Here is a 24,202-nt window from a genome sequence, read left to right as displayed (position 1 = left end):
CACTCCTACAGTATCCGGGAGTTGCACAATCTCATGGTCTAAGGAAATGATACTTGACATTCGGAAAAGCTATAGCAAACAAACTACACGATCTTTGAGCTATGCTTAGGATTGGGTCTTGTACATCACATCATTCTCCTAATAATGTGATCCCGTTATCAACGACATCCAATGTCCATGGTTAGGAAACCGTAACCATCTATTGATCAACGAGCTAGTCAACTAGAGGCTTACTAGGGACATGGTGTTTTCTATGTATCCACACATGCATCTGAGTTTCCTATCGATACAATTCTAGCATGGATAATAAACGATTATCATGAACAATGAAATATAATATAATAATAACCAATTTATGATTGCCTCTAGGGCATATTTCCAACAGTCTCCCACTTGCACTAGAGTCAATAATCTCGTTCACATCGCCATGTGATTAACACTCACAAGTCACATCGCCATGTGACCAACATCCAAAGAGTTTACTAGAGTCACTAATCTAGTTCACATCACTATGTGATTAACACTCAATGAGTTCTGGGTTTGATCATGTTATGCTTGTGAGAGAGGTTGTAGTCAATGGGTCTGCCATATTCAAATCCCTATGTATTTCGCAAAACTTTATGTCATAACGTAGATGCTGCTACCACGTTCCACTTGGAGCTATTCCAAATTGTTGCTCCATTATACGTATCCGGTATCTCTACTCAGAGCTATCCGGATAGGTGTTAAGCTTGCATCGACGTAACTCTTTAAACGAACTCTTTATCACCTCCATAACCGAGAAACATTTCCTTATTCCTCTAAGGATAATTTTGACCGCTATCTAGTGATCCACTCCTAGATCACCTTTGTACCCTCTTGCCAGACATGTGACAAGGCACACATCTGGTGCGGTACTCAGCATGGCATACTGTATAGAGCCTATGACAAAAGCATAGGGGAAGACCTTCGTCCTTCCTCTTTCTTCTGCCGTGGTCAAGCTTTGAGTCTTACTCAACTTCACACCTTACAACTTAGGTAAGAACCCCTTCTTTGACTGATCTATTTTGAACTCCTTAAAAAACATGTCAAGGTGTGCGTTCTTTGAAAGTATCATTAGGCGTTTTGATCTATCTCTATAGATCTTGATGCCCAATATGTAAGCAGCTTTATCCAGGTCTTCCTTTGAAAATCACTCTTCAAACAACCGTTTATGCTTTCCAGAAATTCTACATTATTTCGAATCAACAATATGTTATCCACATATACTTATCAGAAATGTTGTAGTGCTCCCACTCACTTTCTTGTAAATACAAGTTTCTAGCAAACATTGTATAAACCTAAAAGCTTTGATCACTCCATCAAAGCATATATTCCGATTCCGAGAGCTTGCTCTAGTCCATAGAAGGATTGCTGGAGCCAGCATACCTTTTAGCATCCTTAGGATCGACAAAACCTTTTATTGTATCACATACAATTTTTTCTTACGAAAACTGGTAAGAAAACTTGTTTTGACATCCATCTGTCAAATTTTATAATCGAAAAATACAGCTAATGCTAACATGATTCCAACGGACTTAAGCATCGCTACGGGTGAGAAATTCTCATCGTAGTCAACTCCTTGAACTTGTGAAAAGACTCTTTCCCACAAGTCGAGCTTCATAGACGGTAACATTAACGCCCACGTCCGTCTTCTTCTTAAAGATCCATTTATATCAATGGCTTGCCGATCATTGGGCAAGTCCACCAAAGTCCATACTTTGTTCTGATACATGGATCCTATCTAAGATTTCATGGCTTCTAACCATTTGTCGGAATACGGGCCCACCATCGCTTCTCCATAGCTCGTAGGTTCATTGTTGTCTAACAACATGATATCTAAGACAGGATTACCGTACCACTCAGGAGTAGTACATATCCTTGTCGACCTACAAGGTTCGATAGCAACTTGATCCGAACCTTCATGATCACTAACATTAACTTCCTATTCAATATACGTAGGCGCCACAGAAAACATCTTCATGTGTTGCATCACTCTCTGGTTGAAGTAAAGGTTCGACAACCTCATCAAGTTCTATCTTCCTCCCACTCAATTCTTTCGAGAGAAACTCCTTCTCGAGAAAGGACCCGCTCTTAGTGACAAACAATTTGCCCTAGGATCTGAGATAGAAGGTGTACCCAACTGTCACCTTTGGGTATCCTATGAAGATGTGTTTGTCCGCTTTGGGTTCGAGCTTCTCCGGCTGAAGCCTTAAGCATCGCAGCCCCAAACATTAAGAAACGACAACTTTGGTTTCTTGCCAAACCAATGTTCATACGACGTCGTCTCAACGGACTTATATGGTGTCCTATCTAAAGTGAATGCACCTGTTTCTAATGCATAACCTCAAAATAATAGCGGTAGATCGGTAAGAGACATCATAGATCGCACCATATCTCATAAGGTTCGATTATGACGTCCGGACACACCATTACGCTGTGGTGTTCCAGGTGGCTTCAACTGCGAAACAATTCCACAATGTCTTAAGTGATTTCCAAACTCATAACTCAGAAAATCCCCTTTGATCAGATCGTAGGAACATGATCTTCTTGTTATGATGATTCTTAACTTCACTCTGAAATCGCTTGAACTTTTCAAACGTTTCAGACTTGTGCTTCATTAAGTAAATATACCTATATCTACCCAAATCGTCAGTGAAGACAAGAAAATAGCGATATCCACCACACGCTTCAATTCTCATTGGATCACACGCATCAGCATGCATGATTTCCAACAAGTCACTTGCCCGTTTCATTGTACCTGAAAACGGGGTCTTAGTCATCCTGCCCATGAGGCATGGCTCGCATGTGTCAAGTGATTCAAAATCAAGTGACTCCAAACATCCATCGATATGGAGTTTCTTCATGCATCTTACGCCAATATGACCTAAGCGGCAGTGCCACAAGAAAGTGGTACTATCATTATTAACTCTACATCTTTTGGCGTGAACATGTGTATTACCACGACCGAGATTCAATGAACCATTCACATAGGGTGCATGACCATGAAAGGTATTATTCATGTAAACAGAATAACCAGTATTCTCTAACTTAAATGAATAACCATATTGCAATGAACATGATCTAATCATATTCATGCTCAACGTAGACACCTGATAACATTTATCTAGGTTCAATACTAATCCCGAAGGCAAATGGAGCGTGCGATGGTGATCTCATCAACTTTGGAAACACTTCCAACACACATCGTCACCTCGCCCTTAGCCAGTCTCCGTTTAGTCTGTAGCTTTTGCTTCAAGTCACCAATAATAGCAACTGAACCGGTATCCAATACCCAGGTGCTACCAGGAGTACTAGTGAGGTACACATTAATAACACGTATATACTCTGTTGAAGTTGCCAGCCTTCTTATCTACCATGCATTTGGGGTAATTCCGCTACCAGTGACTGTTCCCCTTACAATAGAAGCACTTAGTCTCGGGTTTGGGTTCAACCTTGGGTTCATTCACTCGAGCGGCAACTGGTTTGCCATCCATGAAGTTTCCCTTCTAGCCCTTGCCCTTCTTGAAACCAGTGGTCTTGTTAAACCATCAACACTTGATGCTCCTTCTTGATTTCTACCTTTTGCGGTCTTAAGCACCGTGAACAGCTTCGGGATCAACTCCATCCCTTGCATGTCATAGTTCATCACGAAGATCTAGTAGCTTAGTGATAGTGACTAGAGAACTCTATCAATCACTATCTTATCTGGAAGTTTAACTCCCACTTGATTTAAGTGATTGTAGCACCCAGACATTCTGAGCACATGCTCACTAGTTGAGTTATTCTCCTCCATCTTGTTGGCAAAAGAACTTGTCAGAGGTCTCATACCTCTCAACATGGGCATGAGCCTGAAATCCCAATTTTAGCTTTTGGAACATCTCATATGTCTTATGGCATTCAAAACATCATTGGAATCCGATTCTAAGCCGTAAAGTATGGTGCACTAAACTATCAAGTAGTCATCAGGATGTGTCTGTCAGGTGTTCACAACATCCACAGACGACGTTGTAGGGGTTTGCACATCGATCGGTGCATCAAAGACGTAAGCTTTCTGTGTAGCAGTGAGGACACTCCTCAGACTACGGACCTAGTCCGCATCATTGCTTACAATATCTTTCAACTTGGTCTTTCTCTAGGAACGTATTGAAACAGGGAGCTACAACGTGAGCTATTTATCTACAACATATTTGCAAAGACAATTTAGACTATGTTCATGATAATTAAGTTCATCTAATCAAATTATTTAATGATCTCCCACTCAGATAGACATCCCTCTAGTCATCTAAGTGAAACATGATCCGAGTCAACTAGGCCGTGTCTGATCATCACGTGAGACGGACTATTCAACATGGGTGAACATCTTCATGTTGATCGTATCTTCTATACGACTCATGCTCGACCTTTCGGTCTTTCGTGTTCCGAGGCCATGTCTGTACATGCTAGGCTCGTCAAGTCAACCTAAGTGTATTGCATGTGTAAATCTGGCTTACACCCGTTGTATTCGAACGTTAGAATCTATCACACCCGATCATCATGTGGTGCTTCGAAACAACGAACCTTCGCAACGGTGCACAGTTAGGGGGAACACTATCTTGAAATTATTACGAGGGATCATCTTATTTAAGCTATCGTCGTTCTAAGCAAATAAGATGTAAAACATGATAAACATCACATGCAATCAAATAGTGACATGATATGGCCAATATCATTTGCTCCTTTTGATCTCCATCTTCGGGGCTCCATGATCATCGTTGTCACCGGCATGACACCATGATCTCCATCATCGTGTCTTCTTGAAGTTGTCTTGTCATCTATTACTTCTACTACTATGGCTAGCGCTTTAGCAATAAAGTAAAGTAATTACATGACGTTTATGTTGACACGCAGGTCATAAATAAATTAAGACAACTCCTATGGCTCCTGCCGGTTGTCATACTCATCGACATGCAAGTCGTGATTCCTATTACAAAACATGATCAATCTCATACATCACATATATCATTCATCACATCCTTTTGGCCATATCACATCACACAGCACATGCTGCAAAAACAAGTTAGACGTCCTCTAATTGTTGTTGCAAGTTTTTACGTGGCTGCTATAGGTTTCTAGCAAGAACATTTCTTACCTACGCCAAAACCACAACATGATATGCCAATTTCTATTTAACCTTCATAAGGACCCTTTTCATCGAATCCGATCCGACTAAAGTGGGAGAGACAGACACCCGCTAGCCACCTTATGCAACTAGTGCATGTCAGTCGGTGGAACCAGTCTCACGTAAGCGTACGTGTAAGGTCGGTCCGGGCCGCTTCATCCCACGATGCCGCCGAATCAAGATAAGACTAGTAACGGCAAGTCAATTGACAATATCGACGCCCACAACTGCTTTGTGTTCTACTTGTGCATAGAAACTACGCATAGACCTAGCTAATGATGCCACTGTTGGGGAACGTAGCATAATTTTAAAATTTTCTATGCATCACCAAGATCTATCTATGGAGTCATCTAGCAACGAGGGAGAAAGGAGTGCATCTACATACCCTTGTAGATCGCGCGCGGAAGCGTTCAAGAGAACGGGGTTGATGGAGTCGTACTCGTCGTGATCCAAATCACCGATGACCTAGCACCAAACGGACGGCACCTCCGCGTTCAACACACGTACGGTTGGGAAGACGTCTCCTCCAACTTGATCCAGCAAGGGGGAAGGAGAGGTTGATGAAGATCCAGCAGCACGATGGCGTGGTGGTGGAAGCAACGGTGATCTCGGCAGGGCTTCGCCAAGCACAGGGAGAGGGAGGAGTGTCACGGGAGGGAGAGGGAGAGGCCAGGGGCTAGGGTGCGGCTGCCCTCCCTCCCCCCACTATATATAGGGTCCCTAGGGGGGCGCCGGCCCTAGGAGATCCAATCTCCAAGGGGGCGGCGGCCAAGGGGGTGGCTTGCCCCCCAAGCCAAGTGGGGCGCCCCCCCACCCCTATGGTTTACAACCCTAGTCGCAGGGGAGGCCCAAGGGGGGCGCACCAGCCCAATAGGGGCTGGTTCCCCTCCCACTTCAGCCCATGGGGCCCTCCGAGATAGGTGGCCCCACCCGGTGGACCCCCGGGACCCTTCCGGTGGTCCCGGTACAATACCGATTACCCCCGAAACTTTCCCGATGGCCGAAACTTGACTTCCTATATATAAATCTTCACCTCCGGACCATTCCAGAACTCCTCGTGATGTCTGGGGTCTCATCCGGGACTCCGAACAACTTTCGGGTTACCGTATACTAATATCTCAACAACCCTAGTGTCACCGAACCTTAAGTGTGTAGACCCTACGGGTTCGGGAGACACGCAGACATGACCGAGACGACTCTCCGGTCAATAACCAATAGCGGGATCTGGATACCCATGTTGGCTCCCACATGCTCCTTGATGATCTCATCGGATGAACCACGATGTCGAGGATTCAATCAATCCGTATACAATTCCCTTTGTCAGTCGGTACGTTATTTGCCCGAGACTCGATCGTCGGTATCCCAATACCTCATTCAATCTCGTTACCGGCAAGTCACTTTACTCGTACCATAATGCATGATCCCGTGATCAACCACTTGGTCACATTGAGCTCATTATGATGATGCATTATCGAGTGGGCCCAGAGATACCTCTCCGTCATACGGAGTCTCGATTCGTGCCAACCCAACAGACACTTTCGGAGATACCTGTAGTGTACCTTTATAGTCACCCAGTTACGTTGTGATGTTTGGCACACCCAAGGCACTCCTACGTATCCAGGAGTTGCACAATCTCATGGTCTAAGGAAATGATACTTGACATTCGGAAAAGCTATAGCAAACGAACTACACGATCTTTGAGCTATGCTTAGGCTTGGGTCTTGTCCATCACATCATTCTCCTAATGATGTGATCCCGTTATCAACGACATCCAATGTCCATGGTTAGGAAACCGTAACCATCTATTGATCAACGAGCTAGTCAACTAGAGGCTTACTAGGGACATGGTGTTGTCTATGTATCCACACATGCATCTGAGTTTCCTATCGATACAATTCTAGCATGGATAATAAACGATTATCATGAACAATGAAATATAATATAATAATAACCAATTTATTATTGCCTCTAGGGCATATTTCCAACAGGATCTAGATCTACACCAAATTGACCAATGGCCTAAACCATCTACCTGAACTCATCATTGTCAATTGCATTGAACGGTATTGCTGCATTGCATATAATAGAGACACATCTTAGCATAGGAGGGCAGAAAACAATCTACAATTCAATTGGCAAAAAACAGGGCAGCAAGCTCTTACCATGTGTATACACCCATCTTGCAATGTACTCATGTGCTCGAAGTGATCTCTCCTCCCATGCTGCCTTGTTAATCTTCATTTGCTTGAGTCTTGCTTCTCCGGATAACTTGGGGTCAATTGTACGTGTCCACTTATCTATAGGACGTAACACATGAGGTTGTGAGCTACCAATACAAGTGAGTTCATCATCATCTCGAGCTTGACCTTGAGGAGTAGAAGATGCATCAATAAAAACAGCATCTCTCACAGCCTTCTTGTGCTCATACTTTTTTTGCTTCTTTGATGCCTTTTCTTCAAAAGCTTTTAAGCAAGCTTCTTTAGCTTCTTGTGGGCACCGCAGGCAGGTCCTCACCGCATTTGAGTTTGCCGCAATGTGTTGCTTCAGCCGGTAAATACCTCCCGTGAAAATCTGACTGCAGAAATTGCACTTCACTCTCTGAGGATTGTTAGGATCAGCAAGCTGACCATAAGCCCAACCCATATCATCGGAATTCCTATTCAGAATCTTTGCTCTCTCTTCTGTTGTTGTTGCTGCAGCAGTAGCACCAGCACCATCTCCTTCTCCTGACTCCATACTAGTAAAATAGTACTAGACAAATTCCTCTTTAGTGCCTACCTTTGCAGCTTTGCTATTCCTAAACAAACCACTAAGTTGTTGATGTCTGCTCCCTGCTTAAGCAAAGACCAATGAGGCAATGAATGAAACAAAGAACTGAACTAGAAGTCTAGAACAACAAAGAAACTACTGTTGCAGTGCTGCATGCCTGCTTATGTATAAGAACTGAAGAAAACATTAGAGGAGGATCTATGGATCTAAGGAACAGAGGAGGAGAAGAGGAGCTGAGAAGGAGGAGAGGAGAGGTGAAGATCCTCACCTAAACTGGTAGGAGGGGACGTCCAGGAGGAGGAGGAGCTGCCCGTGGCCAGATCCAGTGAACTGCCAAGGAGGAGGAAGAACGCCAGGAGCTGCCGCTGGATCCAGAGCAGGAGCATCCGCCACAAAACTCTCTTCGTTCCCCTCTTGTGGATCTTATAACCCATGCCGAACAGGCCTGTTTTGGGCCAAGCCCTTTATACCCCTTGTGGCCCTCCAGCCCAACCGTTTTCAGAGCTTTTCCATCGCTTTTCCATCGAGTAAGAGCGCTTAGCGCATGCTTAACCAGTGCCTAGCGCTAAAGCGACGCTTAATTGCCGCTAAAAACCGCTAAACGCTAAAATCACCACTAAGGTCAGAAGCGAAGCGTTTACTCAGCGCTCAGCGCTTAAGCGCGATTAAGCGGCGCTTAAAAATGCTTTCCCGAACATTGCATAAGATTGTTTCGCTATTTCATACAAGTGTTTTTTGACTATTTCGCTAATTTCAAAAATGTATTTCACTCATTTACGACGAACTAATTTCACTCATTTGAAAAAAATTAATGTCACTAATTTTAGAACACATATTTCACTGATTTGAGTAAACATATTTCAGTCATTTTGTAAAGATGTATTTAGGCCCATTCAAAATTATTTCATAAAACTAACTTCACTGATTTGATTTCACTCGTTACAAATAACTCATTTCAAGTATTTCAGAAAAACTGATTTCACTCAATTCAAAAAATTATCAATTCACAAATCAAATTCGCTTGCTCATAAAACAGGTTTCGCTCGTTTAAAAAATTATATTTCACTCATGTAAAAAATGATTTCACTCAATTCATAAAATTGGTTTCAGTCAATTAAAAAAACTATTTCACTTATTTCAGAAAAAAATCATATGTATGCAAAACAGATTTCACTCATTTTTAAAAAAATGGTCTCACTGAATTCAAAACACCTATTTCAGTTATTTCAGGAAAAAAATTCGTATGTATGCAAAACAGATTTGACTCATTTCAGAAAACTTGTTTCACTCAATTCGAAAAACCTATTTCACTCCTTTCAGAAAACTGATTTCATCTCATTTCAAAAGTTCAAATTTAAACATGTTTGAAATGTATTCGAGAGGGATCTCGTTCTAAAGGTCTTGGTGCCAGGAGTTCAAATATATATAATTTTTTTTGAAAGATCCAGCAATGTTGGCGTTTTCATTGATCATAGCAGAAAGCAACGGAAAAACAACAAAGGTGGTGAGGATCCTAGGATCAAAGGTTTAGGGTTTTGGAAGTGCCACACACGGCCAAAAACCCTAGCAACAAGAGTGGGTTTATCTCTCACGGGGGGTCCCCGAAGGGGCTCTCTAAGCATGCAGCTCTTGTGGTTCACCATAGCTCGATGCTTTCTCGTATGCGCTTGATGATACCCGCCACGCACGGCAGTTGCTGCCTGAAAGTGTTGTTGTTTCTCTCCCGCCAAATCTCCCAGCAAGCAAGCCAGCATAGCGTCCGCACTCCCTTTCGCCATCAGTGCGGGGTCTGCTCCAGGATGCCTTGCACGATTGCGGTGGAGCTGTCATGGTGCCAGCTCTCGACTGGGGTGAGGGCCGAGCAGCTGTGCCACAGTCCCAGCTCGGCCCACACACGTCCGGTTTCCTGGCAACTCCAAAAGAGATGGTGCGACGACTCCAGGTTTCTGACGCAGAGCTGGCAGAAATAAGCGTTTGCCCAGCCCCGCCGTTGTAGTCTGTCATTGCACCATAGCCGGCCAGGCAAAGATCTTGATTTTGCCCGGCGCCCAGGCCTTCCAAACCAGCCGGTCGAAAGGGGTCACTGTTCTCCCTTGGAACTGTGCCAGGTAGGCCGACCTCGCTGTGTACTTTCCTGAGCTCGCTCTACTCCACGACAGATCATCCGGCACTCCTGGCTACAGCTGCGTGTCCGTCCCCTGGAGCAGACGATGAAGGGTGAGGGCATCCGGCAGGAGGTGGCGGTTGTCGCCATGGGCGAGGTCACGGATCCACGTGTCGTCTCTTAGGGCCTCCCGCACTGATCTGTTCTTGCGCCGCGAGTAGCTAAACAGCCTTGGGAACTGTTGCGAGAGGTAGCCCTGGCTGATCCATGGAGAGAGCCAGAAAGAGGCCCGAGCCCCGTCGCTGATCGCAACGCTGGTGGAGGCCGCGAAGAGCGCCTTGTCCGCGCCGTTGCAAGGCAGCTCGGTGCCCACCCAAGGCCGCTCCGGGTGGTGCCAGGCAGTCCAGAGCCAGCGCAGCCGTAGCGCTCTGCCAAAACGCTGCAGGTCTGGGATGCCCCGGTCACCGTGCTCCGTCGGGGCGCAAACCGCTAGCCAGTTGACTTTGCAGTTGGCGCCAGAAACCTCGTCGTCCTGGCACCAGAGGAAGCGACATCTACACTTGTTGATCTCTTTGAGAATTTGTTGTGGGACACGTAGGACGGTGAGGGTGAAGGTTGGCATGGCACTCAGCATGCATCTGACGAGGACGCGGCGGCCGACCATCGGTAGCAGCTTGCCCTTCCAGCCCGCAAGCCTTGCCTTGATCCTGTCGATGATGAACTGGAGGTGAACCAAGCGCAGGCGTCCCGTCAAGACCGTCAACCCAAGGTATTTGATGGGGAAGGGGGTGATGGAGCCTGCAAAACCCTGTAGCACCTCCTCGACGTTGATGTTCTCGCAATGGATCAGCGAGACCGTGGATTTGGCTGGGTTAATACAGAGCCCCGTTGCCTCGTCGAAATCACTAAGGATGAGCAGCAGGGAGTCTACCTCTTCTCGTCTAGGGTTTATGAAGATAATCGCGTCGTCTGCGTAGAGGCTTACACGAAGCGCCAGGTCGCGACCTGGGAGGCGATGCAACAGTTGCTGGTCTACCGCCGCCGTGATGAGGTGGTGCAGTGGGTCGATGGCCAAAATGAAGAGGAATAGGGAGAGCGGGTCTCCCTGGCGCAACCCACGGTGATGGAGGATGCTTGGGCCGACAGAACCATTGAGAGAGACCGCCGAAGAAGCCGCGACGAGTAGCCGAGCCACCCAGTCCCGCCAGCGCGCACTAAACCCTAGCTGTTGGAGTAGTTCCAGCAGGTAATCCCAGGAGACGGTGTCGAATTCCTTTGCTATGTCTAATTTTACTAGCAGGCCCAGCGTTTTGCGACGGTGAAGGGCACGGACGGAGTTCTGAACAAAGAGAAAGCTGTCGTGGATGCACTTCGACCTTAGGAATGCCATTTGTGCCTGTGAGATGATGGAGCCAATGACTGACGCCAATCTAATCGAGAGAACCTTGGAGATGAGCTTGGTTATTGAATGGATCAAGCTGATGGGCCTAAAGTGTGTGATCTCCGTTGCCCCATCCTTTTTTGGCAGAAGAATGATTGTAGCATTGTTGATCGCCGCCATGTCCGCCTGAGAGATTGTAGAATTGGTGGAAGACGGCCATGACGTCAGTCTTGATGATGGACCGGCACGAGCGGAAGAAAGTGCCATTGAAGTCGTCCAGCCCCGGGGCCTTCTCTTGCGGAGATTTGCAGATCACCGCCCATACCTCATCCTCGGTGAAGGGGTTTTCGAGGCCGGCTGTGGGCACGGACAGTAGGTGAATGGCCTCCCAGTTGATGGTTCGGCTGCGAGGCAGTTTTGTGCCCAGCGAGGATTGGAAATGCTCATGAATGATCCGCTCCTTGTCGCCGTGGGAGGTGACGATGGAGTCTCTGGTGTGAAGGGCATGGATGAAGTTTTTTTGGTGCCGTGAGTTGATTTTTGCCTGGAAGAACGCCATCCCGGCGTCGCTCGCGCATAGCCAGGTGACGTGCGAGGCCTGTCTCTTACGCGCCCTCTCGATGGCGGCGAGTCCAAGGACTCGCATATTGAGACTTTTCCACAGCTGGAGCTCATCTACTGTCAGCTGCCTACTCTCCTGAGCTATGTCGAGGCGTAGCACGATCTCGATTGCGATATGCATTTGAAGCTTTGTCTCATTGAAGAAGCCCCTAGCCCAAATCTTCACTTGGGCCACTCGCGTGGGCTTTGTCCTGATTCTCTTGAAAGCACAGCTAGAGGCGACCGGGTGATCCCACGCCCTCTACACCGTAGTGTGGAAACGAGGAAATCTCGGCCAAAAGGACTCGAAGCAGAAGCGAGCCGCGCGGCGAGGGGCCACCGCCTTCGACAGCAGCAACGGGCAGTGGTCCGAACACGAGGTGGATGCGGCGTGGAGAAGGTAGGAGGGAAACATGGAGGCCCAGGCCATGGTGCAAAAGAATTTATCTATGCTAACTAGGGTTGGAGACGCGCGCTCGTTGCTCCACGTGAATCTTCAGTTCTTGCACTTGATCTCCTTCAGCCCTGCCACGTCGATCGCAACACGAAATTTTCCCATGATCCTATGGTTTATGTTGGTGTTGCTTTTGTCGCGCGCCTCGTAGATCAGGTTGAAGTCACCGTTGATGAGCCAGGGGTCATTTGAGGGCGGAGCAGCCCGCGCCAGCTCGGCCAGGAAATCATCCTTACTACTGTCGTCGACCGGCCCATAGACTGTCGTCAGCCAGAACGTAGCACCGCTAGCGATGATGGTGATCTTGGCGGTAATGGAGAAGCAGCCGATGGCATGCGATAGCACCTCTACTCGATTCTTGTCCCAGAAGATTGCGATGCTGCCCCTCATGCCCGCGGCGGGGAGGACGACGCAGTCGGCGAGCCGCACTCCTCCAGTTTCCCTAACTAGTGCCCTGGTCCATTCATCGATCTTTGTTTCCTGTAGGCAGAGGATGGCGAGTCTATGCGTCTCCGCCGTCTCCAGAGCTACTTCTCGCCGGGCCGGCGAGTTCAAACCCCGTACATTCCAGCTCATTATCGGGCAGTTTGTATCACTCGTGGGGAAACAAAAGATAGATCCGACAACTACTACTACTTGAAGTTAAACACGGGTACACCACCATCGGGCCGGGGGGTCACCGGCGGCCACCAACAGGCCCCAAATTCTGTCGGCGAACAACTACACCTCGCTCGCTAAGGAGGACTATACTATTACAATGCATGATGAAACCTAACTCAACCCAGCCTAGTGCATGGGGTCGCCGGAGACTGATACCACTAGGAAACACTAACTGAAGGAAATATGCCCTAGAGGCAATAATAAAGTTATTATTTATTTCCTTATATCATGATAAATGTTTATTATTCATGCTAGAATTGTATTAACCGAAAACATAATACTTGTGTGAATACATAGACAAACAAAGTGTCACTAGTATGCCTCTACTTGACTAGCTCGTTAATCGAAGATGGTTATGTTTCCTGACCATAAACAAAAGAGTTGTTATTTGATTAACGGGATCACATCATTAAGAGAATGATCTGATTAACACGACCCATTCCATTAGCTTAGCACCCGATCATTTAGTATGTTGCTATTGCTTTCTTCATGGCTTATACATGTTCCCATGACTATGAGATTATGCAACTCCCGTTTGCCGGAGGAACACTTTGGGTGCTACCAAACGTCACAACGTAACTGGGTGATTATAAAGGAGCATTACAGGTGTCTCCAAAGGTAGATGTTGGGTTGGCATATTTCGAGATTAGGATTTGTCACTCCGATTGTCGGAGAGGTATCTCTGGGGCCTCTCGGTAATGCACATCACTTAAGCCTTGCAAGCATTGCAACTAAATGAGTTAGTTGCGGGATGATGCATTACAGAACGAGTAAAGAGACTTTCCGGTAATGAGATTGAACTAGGTATTGGAATACCGACGATCGAATCTCGGGCAAGTAACATACCGATGACAAAGGGAACAACGTATGTTGTTATGCGGTCTGACCGATAAAGATCTTCGTAGAATATGTAGGAGCCAATATGGGCATCCAGGTCCCGCTATTCGTTATTGACCGGAGACGTGTCTCGGTCATGTCTACATTGTTCTCAAACCCGTAGGGTCCGCACGCTTAAGGTTACAATGACAGTTATATTATGAGTTTATGCATTTTGATGTACCGAAGGTTGTTCGGAGTCCCGGATGTGATCACGGACATGACGAGGAGTCTCGAAATGGTCGAGACATAAAGATTGATACATTGGAAGCCTATGTTTGGATATCGGAAGTGTTCCGGGTGAAATCGGGATTTTACCGGAGTACCGGGAGGTTACCGGAACCCCCCGGGAACCATATGGGCCTTGATGGGCCTTAGTGGAAAGGAGAAAGGGGCAGCCCAAGGTGGCCGCACGCCTCCCCCCTTCCCCTAGTCCTATTAGGACTAGGAGAGGTGGCCGGCCCCCCTCTCTCTCTTTTCCCCCTCAAGGAATCCTATTCCAACTAGGATTGGGGGGGATCCTACTCCCAGAGGGAGTAGGACTCTCCTGGCGCGCCACACCTTGGCCGGCCAGCCTCCCCCCCTCTAGTCCTTTATATACTGAGGCAGAGGCACCCTAGAACACACAAGTTGATCCACGTGATCTATTCCTTAGCCGTGTGCGGTGCCCCCTGCCACCATAGTCCTCGATAATACTGTAGCGGAGTTTAGGCGAAGCCCTGCTGCTGTAGTGCATCAAGATCGTCACCACGCCATCATGCTGACGGAACTCTTCCCCGACACTTTGCTGGATCGGAGTCCGGGGATCGTCATCGAGCTGAACGTGTGCTCGAACTCGGAGGTGTCGTAGTTTCGGTGCTTGATCGGTTGGATCGTGAAGACGTACGACTACTTCCTCTATGTTGTGTCAGCGCTTCCGCAGTCGGTCTGCATTGGGTACGTAGACAACACTCTCCCCTCTCGTTGCTATGCATCACATGATCTTGCGTGTGCGTAGGAAATTTTTTGAAATTACTATGAAACCCAACAGTGGTATCAGAGCCTAGGTTATTTATGTTGATGTTATATGCACGAGTAGAACACAAGTGAGTTGTGGGCGATATAAGTCATACTGCCTACCAGCATGTCATACTTTGGTTCGGCGGCATTGTTGGACGAGACGACCCGGACCAACCTTACGCGTACGCTTACGCGAGACCGGTTCCCCCGACGTGCTTTGCACATAGGTGGCTTGCGGGCGACTGTCTCTCCAACTTCAGTTGAACCGAGTATGGCTACGCCCGGTCCTTGCGAAGGTTAAAACGGGGTCTATTTGACAAACTATTGTTGTGGTTTTGATGCGTAGGTGAGATTGGTTCTTGCTTAAGCCCGTAGCAGCCACGTAAAACTTGCAACAACAAAGTAGAGGACGTCTAACTTGTTTTTGCAGGGCATGTTGTGATGTGATATGGTCAAGACATGATGCTGAATTTTATTGTATGAGATGATCATGTTTTGTAACCGAGTTATCGGCAACTGGCAGGAGCCATATGGTTGTCGCTTTATTGTATGCAATGAAATCGCGATGTAATGCTTTACTTTATTACTAAGCGGTAGTGATAGTCGTGGAAGCATAAGCTTGGCGAGACGACAACGATGCTACGATGGAGATCAAGGTGTCACGCCGGTGACGATGGTGATCACGACGGTGCTTCGGAGATGGAGATCACAAGCATAAGATGATGATGGCCATATCATATCACTTATATTGATTGCATGTGATGTCTATCCTTCTATGCATCTTATCTTGCTTTGATTGACGGTAGCATTATAAGATGATCTCTCACTAAATTATCAAGAAGTGTTCTCCCTGAGTATGCACCGTTGCGAAAGTTCTTCGTGCTGAGACACCACGTGATGATCGGGTGTGATAGGTTCTACGTTCAAATACAACGGGTGCAAAACAGTTGCACACACGGAATACTCAGGTTATACTTGACGAGCCAAGCATATACAGATATGGCCTCGGAACATGGAGACTGAAAGGTCGAGCGTGAATCATATAGTAGATATGATCAACATAACGATGTTCACCATTGAAAACTACTCCATCTCACGTGATGATCGGTTATGGTTTAGTTGATTTGGATCACGTGATCACTTAGAGGATTAGAGGGATGTCTATCTAAGTGGGATTTCTTAAGTAATATGATTAATTGAACTTAAATTTATCATGAACTTAGTCCTGGTAGTATTTTGCAAATCATGTTGTAGATCAATAGCTCGCGTTGTTGCTTCCCTGTGTTTATTTTGATATGTTCCTAGAGAAAATTATGTTGAAAGATATTAGTAGCAAAGATGCGGATTGGATCCGTGATCTGAGGTTTATCCTCGTTGCTGCACAGAAGAATTATGTCCATGATGCACCGCTAGGTGACGGACCTATTGCAGGAGCAGATGCAGACGTTATGAACGTTTGGCTAGCTCAATATGATGACTACTTGATAGTTTAGTGCACCATGCTTAATGGCTTAGAATCGGGACTTCAAAGACGTTTTGAACGTCATGGAACATATGAGATGTTCCAGGAGTTGAAGTTAATATTTCAAGCAAATACCCGAGTTGAGAGATATGAAGTCTCCAACAAGTTCTATAGCTAAAAGATGGAGGAGAATCGCTCAACTAGTGAGCATGTGCTCAGATTGTCTGGGTACTACAATCACTTGAATCAAGTGGGAGTTAATCTTCCAGATAAGATAGTGATTGACAGAATTCTCTAGTCACCATCACCAAGTTAGTAGAACTTCGTGATGAACTATAGTATGCAAGGGATGACGAAAACGAATCCCGAGCTTTTCATGATGATGAAATCGATGAAGGTAGAAATCAAGAAAGAGCATCAAGTGTTGATGGTAGACAAGACCACTAGTTTCAATAAAAGGGCAAAGGGAAGAAGGGGAACTTCAAGAAGAATGGCAAGGAAGTTGCTGCTCAAGTGAAGAAGCCCAAGTCTGGTCCTAAGCCTGAGACTAAGTGTTTCTACTGCAAAGGGACTGGTCACTGGAAGCGGAACTACCCCCAAGTGATTGGCAGATAAGAAGGATGGCAAAGTGAACATAAGTATATTTGATATACATGTTATTGATGTGTACTTTACTAGTGTTTATAGCAACCCCTCAGTATTTGATACTAGTTCAGTTGCTAAGATTAGTAACTCAAAACGGGAGTTGCAGAATAAACAGAGACTAGTTAAGGGTGAAGTGATGATGTGTGTTGGAAGTGGTTCCAAGATTGATATGATCATCATCACACACTCCCTATACTTTTGGGATTAGTATTGAACCTGAATAAGTGTTATTTGGTGTTTGCGTAAAGCATGAATATGATTTGATCATGTTTATTGTAATACGGTTATTCATTTAAGTAAGAGAATAAATTGTTGTTCTGTTTAAATGAATAAAACCTTATATGGTTGCACACCCAATGAAAATAGTTCGTTGGATCTCGATCGTAGTGATATACATAATCATAATATTGAAACCAAAAGATGCAAAGTTAATAATGATAGTGCAACTTATTTGTAGCACTGCCGTTTAGGTCATGTTGGTGTAAAGCGCATGAAGAAACTCCATGCTGATGGGATTTTGGAATCACTTGATTATGAATCACTTGATGCTTGCGAACCATGCCTCATGGGCAAGATGACTAAGACTCCGTTCTCCGGAGCGAGCAACTGACTTGTTGGAAATAATACATACTGATGTATGCGGTTCGATGAGTGTTAAGGCTCACGGCAAGTATTGTTATTTTCTGAACTTCACAGATGATTTGAGCAGATATGGGTATATCTACTTGATGAAACATAAGTCTGAAACATTTGAAAAGTTCAAAGGATTTCAGAGTGAAGTGGAAAATCATCGTGACAAGAAAATAAAGTTTCTACGATCTGATCGTGGAGACAAATATTTGAGTTACGAGTTTGGTCTTCAATTAAAACAATGTGGAATAGTTTCACAAACTCATGCCATATGGAACACCACAGCATAATGGTGTGTCCGAACGTCATAACCGTACTTTATTGGATATAGTGCAATCTATGATGTCTCTTACCGATCAACCACTATCGTTTTGGGGTTATACATTAGAGACAACTGCATTCACGTTAAATAGGGAACCATCTAAATCCGTTGAGACGACACCGTGTGAACTATGGTTTGGCAAGAAACCAAAGTTGTCGTTTCTTAAAGTTTGGGACTGCGATGCTTATGTGAAAAAATTTCAACATGATAAGCTCGAACACAAATCGGAGAAGTATGTCTTCATAGGATACCCAAAGGAGACTGTTGGGTACACCTTCTATCACAAATCCGAAGGCAAGACTTTTGTTGCTAAATTCGGAGTTTTTCTAGAGAAGGAGTTTCTCTCGAAAGAAGTGAGTGGGAGGAAAGTAGAACTTGATGAGGTAACTGTACCTGCTCCCTTATTGGAAAGTAGTTCATCACAGAAATCTGTTCCTGTGACTACTACACCAATTAGTGAGGAAGCTAATGATGATGATCATGTAACTTCAGATCAAGTTACTACCAAATCTCGTAGGTAAACCAGAGTGAGATCCCCACCAGAGTGGTACGGTAATCCTGTTCTGGAAGTCATGTTACTAGACCATGACGAACTTGCGAACTATGAGGAAGCGATGATGAGCCTAGATTCCGCGAAATGGTTTGAGGCCATGAAATCTGAGATATGATCCATGTATGAGAACAAAGTATGGACTTTGATGGATTTGCCCGATGATCGGCAAGCCATAGAAAATAAATGGATCTTCAAGAGGAAGACGGACGCTGATAGTAGTGTAACTATCTACAAAGCTAGAATTGTCGCAAAAGGTTTTTGACAAAGTTCAAGGTGTTGACTACGATGAGAGTTTCTCACTCGTATCCATGCTTAAGTCTGTCCGAATCATGTTAGCAATTGCCGCATTTTATGAAATCTGGCAAATGGATAAACAAAACTGCATTCCTTAATAGATTTATTAAAGAAGAGTTGTATATGATACAACCAGAAGGTTTTGTCAATCCTAAAGGTGCTAAGAAAATATGCAAGTTCCAGCGATCCATCTATGGACTGGTGCAAGCATCTCGGAGTTGGAATATACGCTTTGATAAGTTGATCAAAGCATATAAGTTTTATACAGACTTGCAGTGAAGCCTGTATTTACAAGAAAGTGAGTGGGAGCACTACATCATTTATGATAAGTATATGTGTATGACATATTGTTGATCGGAAATAATGTAGAATTATTCTGCAAAGCATAAAGGAGTGTTTGAAAGGAGTTTTTCAAAGAAAGACCTCGGTAAAGCTGCTTACATATTGAGTATCAAGATCTATAGAGATAGATCAAGACGCTTGATAAGTTTTTCAATGAGTACATACCTTGATAAGATTTTGAAGTAGTTCAAAATGGAACAGTCAAAGAAAAAGTTTCTTGCCTGTGTTACAAGGTGTGAAGTTGAGTAAGACTCAAAGCCCGACCACAGCAGAAGATAGAAAGAGAATGAAAGTCATTCCCTATGCCTCAGCCATAGGTTCTATAAAGTATGCCATGTTGTGTACCAGATCTATTGTATACCCTACACTGTGTTAAGCAAGGGAGTACAATAGTGATCTAAGAGTAGATCACTGGACAGTGGTCAAAATTATCCTTAGTGGAATAAGGAAATATTTCTCAATTATGGAGGTGACAAAAAGGTTCGTCATAAAAAGTTACGTCGATGCAAGCTTAGACATAGATCTTGATGACTCTAAGTCTCGATCTAGATACATATTGAAAGTGGGAGCAATAATCTAGAGTAGCTCCGTGCAGAGCATTGTTGACATAGAAATTCGCAAAATACTTATGGATCTGAATGTGACAGACCCGTTGACTAAAATTATCTCACAAGCAAAACATGATCACACCTTAGTACTCTTTGGGTGTTAATCACATAGCGATGTGAACTAGATTACTGACTCTAGTAAACCCTTTGGGTGTTGATCACATATCGATGTGAACTATGGGTATTAATCACATGGTGATATGAACTATTGCTGTTAAATCACATGGCGATGTGAACTAGATTATTGACTCTAGTGCAAGTGGGAGACTGAAGGAAATATGCCCTAGAGGCAATAATAAAGTTATTATTTATTTCCTTATATCATGATAAGTGTTTATTATTCATGCTAGAATTGTATTAACCGGAAACATAATACTTGTGTGAATACATAGACAAACAAAGTGTCACTAGTATGCCTCTACTTGACTAGCTCGTTAGTCGAAGATGGTTATGTTTCCTGACCATAAACAAAAGAGTTGTTATTTGATTAACGAATCACATCATTAAGAGAATGATCTGATTGACATGACCCATTCCATTAGCTTAGCACCCGATCGTTTAGTATGTTGCTATTGCTTTCTTCATGACTTATACATGTTCCTATGACTATGAGATTATGCAACTCCCATTTGCCGGAGGAACACTTTGGGTGCTACCAAACGTCACAACGTAACTGGGTGATTATAAAGGAGCATTACAGGTGTCTCCAAAGGTAGATGTTGGGTTGGCGTATTTTGAGATTAGGATTTGTCACTCCGATTGTCGGAGAGGTATCTCTGGGCCCTCTCGGTAATGCACATCACTTAAGCCTTGCAAGCATTGCAACTAAATGAGTTAGTTGCGGGATGATGCATTACAGAACGAGTAAAGAGACTTGCCGGTAACGAGATTGAACTAGGTATTGGAATACCGACGATCGAATCTCGGGCAAGTAACATACCGATGACAAAGGGAACAACATATGTTGTTATGCGGTCTGACCGATAAATATCTTTGTAGAATATGTAGGAGCCAATATGGGCATCCAGGTCCCGCTATTGGTTATTGACCGGAGACGTGTCTCGGTCATGTCTACATTGTTCTCGAACCCGTAGGGTCCGCACGCTTAAGGTTACAATGACAGTTATGTTATGAGTTTATGCATTTTGATGTACCGAAGGTTGTTCGGAGTCCCGGATGTGATCACGGACATGACGAGGAGTCTCGAAATGGTCGAGACATAAAGATTGATATATTGGAAGCCTATGTGTGGATATCGGAAGTGTTCCGGGTGAAATCGGGATTTTACCGGAGTACTGGGAGGTTACCGGAACCCCCCGGGAACCATATGGGCCTTGATGGGCCTTAGTGGAAAGGAAAAAGGGGCAGCCCAAGGTGGCCGCGCGCCTCCCCCCCTTCCCCTAGTCCTATTAGGACTAGGAGAGGTGGTCGGCCCCCCTCTCTCTCTTTCCCCCCTCAAGGAATCCTATTCCAACTAGGATTGGGGGGATCCTACTCCTAGAGGGAGTAGGACTCTCCTGGCGCGCCACACCTTGGCCGGCCAGCTTCCCCCCCTCTAGTCCTTTATATACTGAGGCAGAGGCACCCTAGAACACACAAGTTGATCCACGTGATCTATTCCTTAGCCGTGTGCGGTGCCCCCTACCACCATAGTCCTCGATAATACTGTAGCGGAGTTTAGGCGAAGCCCTGCTGCTGTAGTGCATCAAGATCGTCACCACACCATCGTGCTGAAGGAACTCTTCCCCGACACTTTGCTGGATCGGAGTCCGGGGATCGTCATCGAGCTGAACGTGTGCTCGAACTCGGAGGTGTCGTAGTTTCGGTGCTTGATCGGTTGGATCGTGAAGACGTACGACTACTTCCTCTACGTTGTGTCAGCGCTTCCACAGTCGGTCTGCGTTGGGTATGTAGACAACACTCTCCCCTCTCGTTGCTATGCATCACATGATCTTGCGTGTGCGTAGGAAATTTTTTGAAATTACTACGAAACCCAACACTAACATGGAGAGGTGGTGGCCAGCGAGGCCTCTCCGTCTAGACCGTGCATGCCGGCGGCTATCTTGAGCGCCGCGGCGTCGAGGTTGGTGAGCTTTGCAATGGCCTTGATGTCGGAGTCAGACAGGGGCTCGTCGAACCAGCGGATCAGCGCCTCCGCCACCTTGGCCGTCATGGTCTCTGTGGGCCCGAGGATGCCGAGCCCGTGGATGATGCGGAGCGTTGCCCGCTGGCTGACCAAAATGGTGGACGGGTTTTTCGCCTGACGGGCGCTCTGGCGAGACAGCGCCGCGGTAGGCCTAGAGCGGGAAGCCGTCTTGGCGCGGGCGGGAGGCTTGCCCAGCGCAGATGGCGCGGTACTGACAAACAGCTGGCACGCGTCACCCTCCCCGTTCGCGTCGGCAATCTGTAGGTGACACACCTGGGAGGTCACCACGCCGAGCTGCACGGAGTGGGTGGTGGACGGCCTGGGAGTGTGGCGGGCGAGAGACAGGGCCGGGCCTGTTGGAAATATTCCCTAGAGGCAATAATAAAAGGATTATTATTATATTTCCTTGTTCATGATAATTGTCTTTTATTCATGCTATAATTGTGTTATCCAGAAATCGTAATACATGTGTGAATACATAGACACCAACATGTCCCTAGTAAGCCTCTAGTTGACTAGCTCGTTGATCAACAGATAGTCATGGTTTCCTGACTATGGACATTGTATGTCATTGATAACGAGATCACATCATTAGGAGAATGATGTGATGCACAAGACCCAATACTAAACATAGCACAAGATCGTATAGTTCGTTTGCTAGAGTTTTTCCAATGTCAAGTATCTTTTCCTTAGACCATGAGATCGTGTAACTCCCGGATACCGTAGGAGTGCTTTGGGTGTACCAAACGTCACAACGTAACTGGGTGACTATAAAGGTATACTATGGGTATCTCCAAAAGTGTCTGTTGGGTTGACACGGATTAAGACTGGGATTTGTCACTCCGTATGACGGAGAGGTATCTCTGGGCCCACTCGGTAATGCATCATCATAATGAGCTCAAAGTGACCAAGTGTCTGGTCACAGGATCATGCATTACGGTACGAGTAAAGTGACTTGCCGGTAACGAGATTGAACGAGGTATTGGGATACCGACGATCGAATCTCGGGCAAGTAACGTACCGATTGACAAAGGGAATTGTATACGGGGTTGCTTGAATCCTCGACATCGTGGTTCATCCGATGAGATCATCGAGGAGCATGTGGGAGCCAACATGGGTATCTAGATCCCATTGTTGGTTATTGACCGGAGAGCCATCTCGGTCATGTCTACATGTCTCCCGAACCCGTAGGGTCTACACACTTAAGGTTCGGTGACGCTAGGGTTGTAGAGATATGAATATGCAGTAACCCAAAAGTTGTTCGGAGTCCCGGATGAGATCCCGGACGTCACGAGGAGTTCCAGAATGGTCCAGAGGTGAAGAATTATATATAGGAAGTGCAGTTTCGGCCATCGGGAGAGTTTCGGGGTCACCGGTATTATACCGGGACCACCGGATGGGTCCCGGGGGTCCACCGGGTGGGACCACCCATCCCGAAGGGCCCCATGGGCTGAAGTGGGGAGGGGAACCAGCCCATAGTGGGCTGGTGCGCCCCCCTTGGCCCACCCCCTGCGCCTAGGGTTGGAAACCCTAGGGTGAGGGGCGCCCCACTTGCCTTGGGGGCCACTCCACCCTTGGCCGCCGCCCCCCTAGGAGATCCCATCTCCTAGGGCGGCGCCCCCCCCCCCCTTGGGGAGCCTATATAAAGGGGGGAGGGAGGGGCAGCCGCACCCTTGACTCTTGGCGCCTCCCTCTCCCCTGCTACACCTCTCCCTCTCGCAGAAGAACGGCGAAGCCCTGCTACGGTGACTGCTGCATCCACCACCACGCCGTCGTGCTGCTGGATCTTCATCAACCTCTCCTCCCCCTTGCTGGATCAAAAAGGAGGAGACGTCACGTTGACCGTACGTGTGTTGAACACGGAGGTGCCGTCCGTTCGGTGCTAGGATCTCCTGTGATTTGGATCACGTCGAGTACGACTTCCTCATCCCCGTTCTTTGAACGCTTCCGCGCGTGATCTACAAAGGTATGTAGATGCAATCCGATCACTCGTTGCTAGATGAACTCATAGATGGATCTTGGTGAAACCGTAGGAAAATTTTTGTTTTCTGCAACGTTCCCCAACAGTGGCATCATGAGCTAGGTCTATGCGTAGTTCTCTTTGCACGAGTAGAACACAATTTGTTGTGGGCGTAGATGTTGTCAACTTTCTTGCCGCTACTAGTCTTATTTTTTTCA

Source organism: Triticum dicoccoides, chromosome 6A (genome assembly GCF_002162155.2).
Source record: "Triticum dicoccoides isolate Atlit2015 ecotype Zavitan chromosome 6A, WEW_v2.0, whole genome shotgun sequence".
Lineage (NCBI taxonomy): Eukaryota > Viridiplantae > Streptophyta > Magnoliopsida > Poales > Poaceae > Triticum > Triticum dicoccoides.
The sequence above is the reverse complement of the archived record's forward strand: the minus strand, read 5'-3'. Positions refer to the sequence as shown.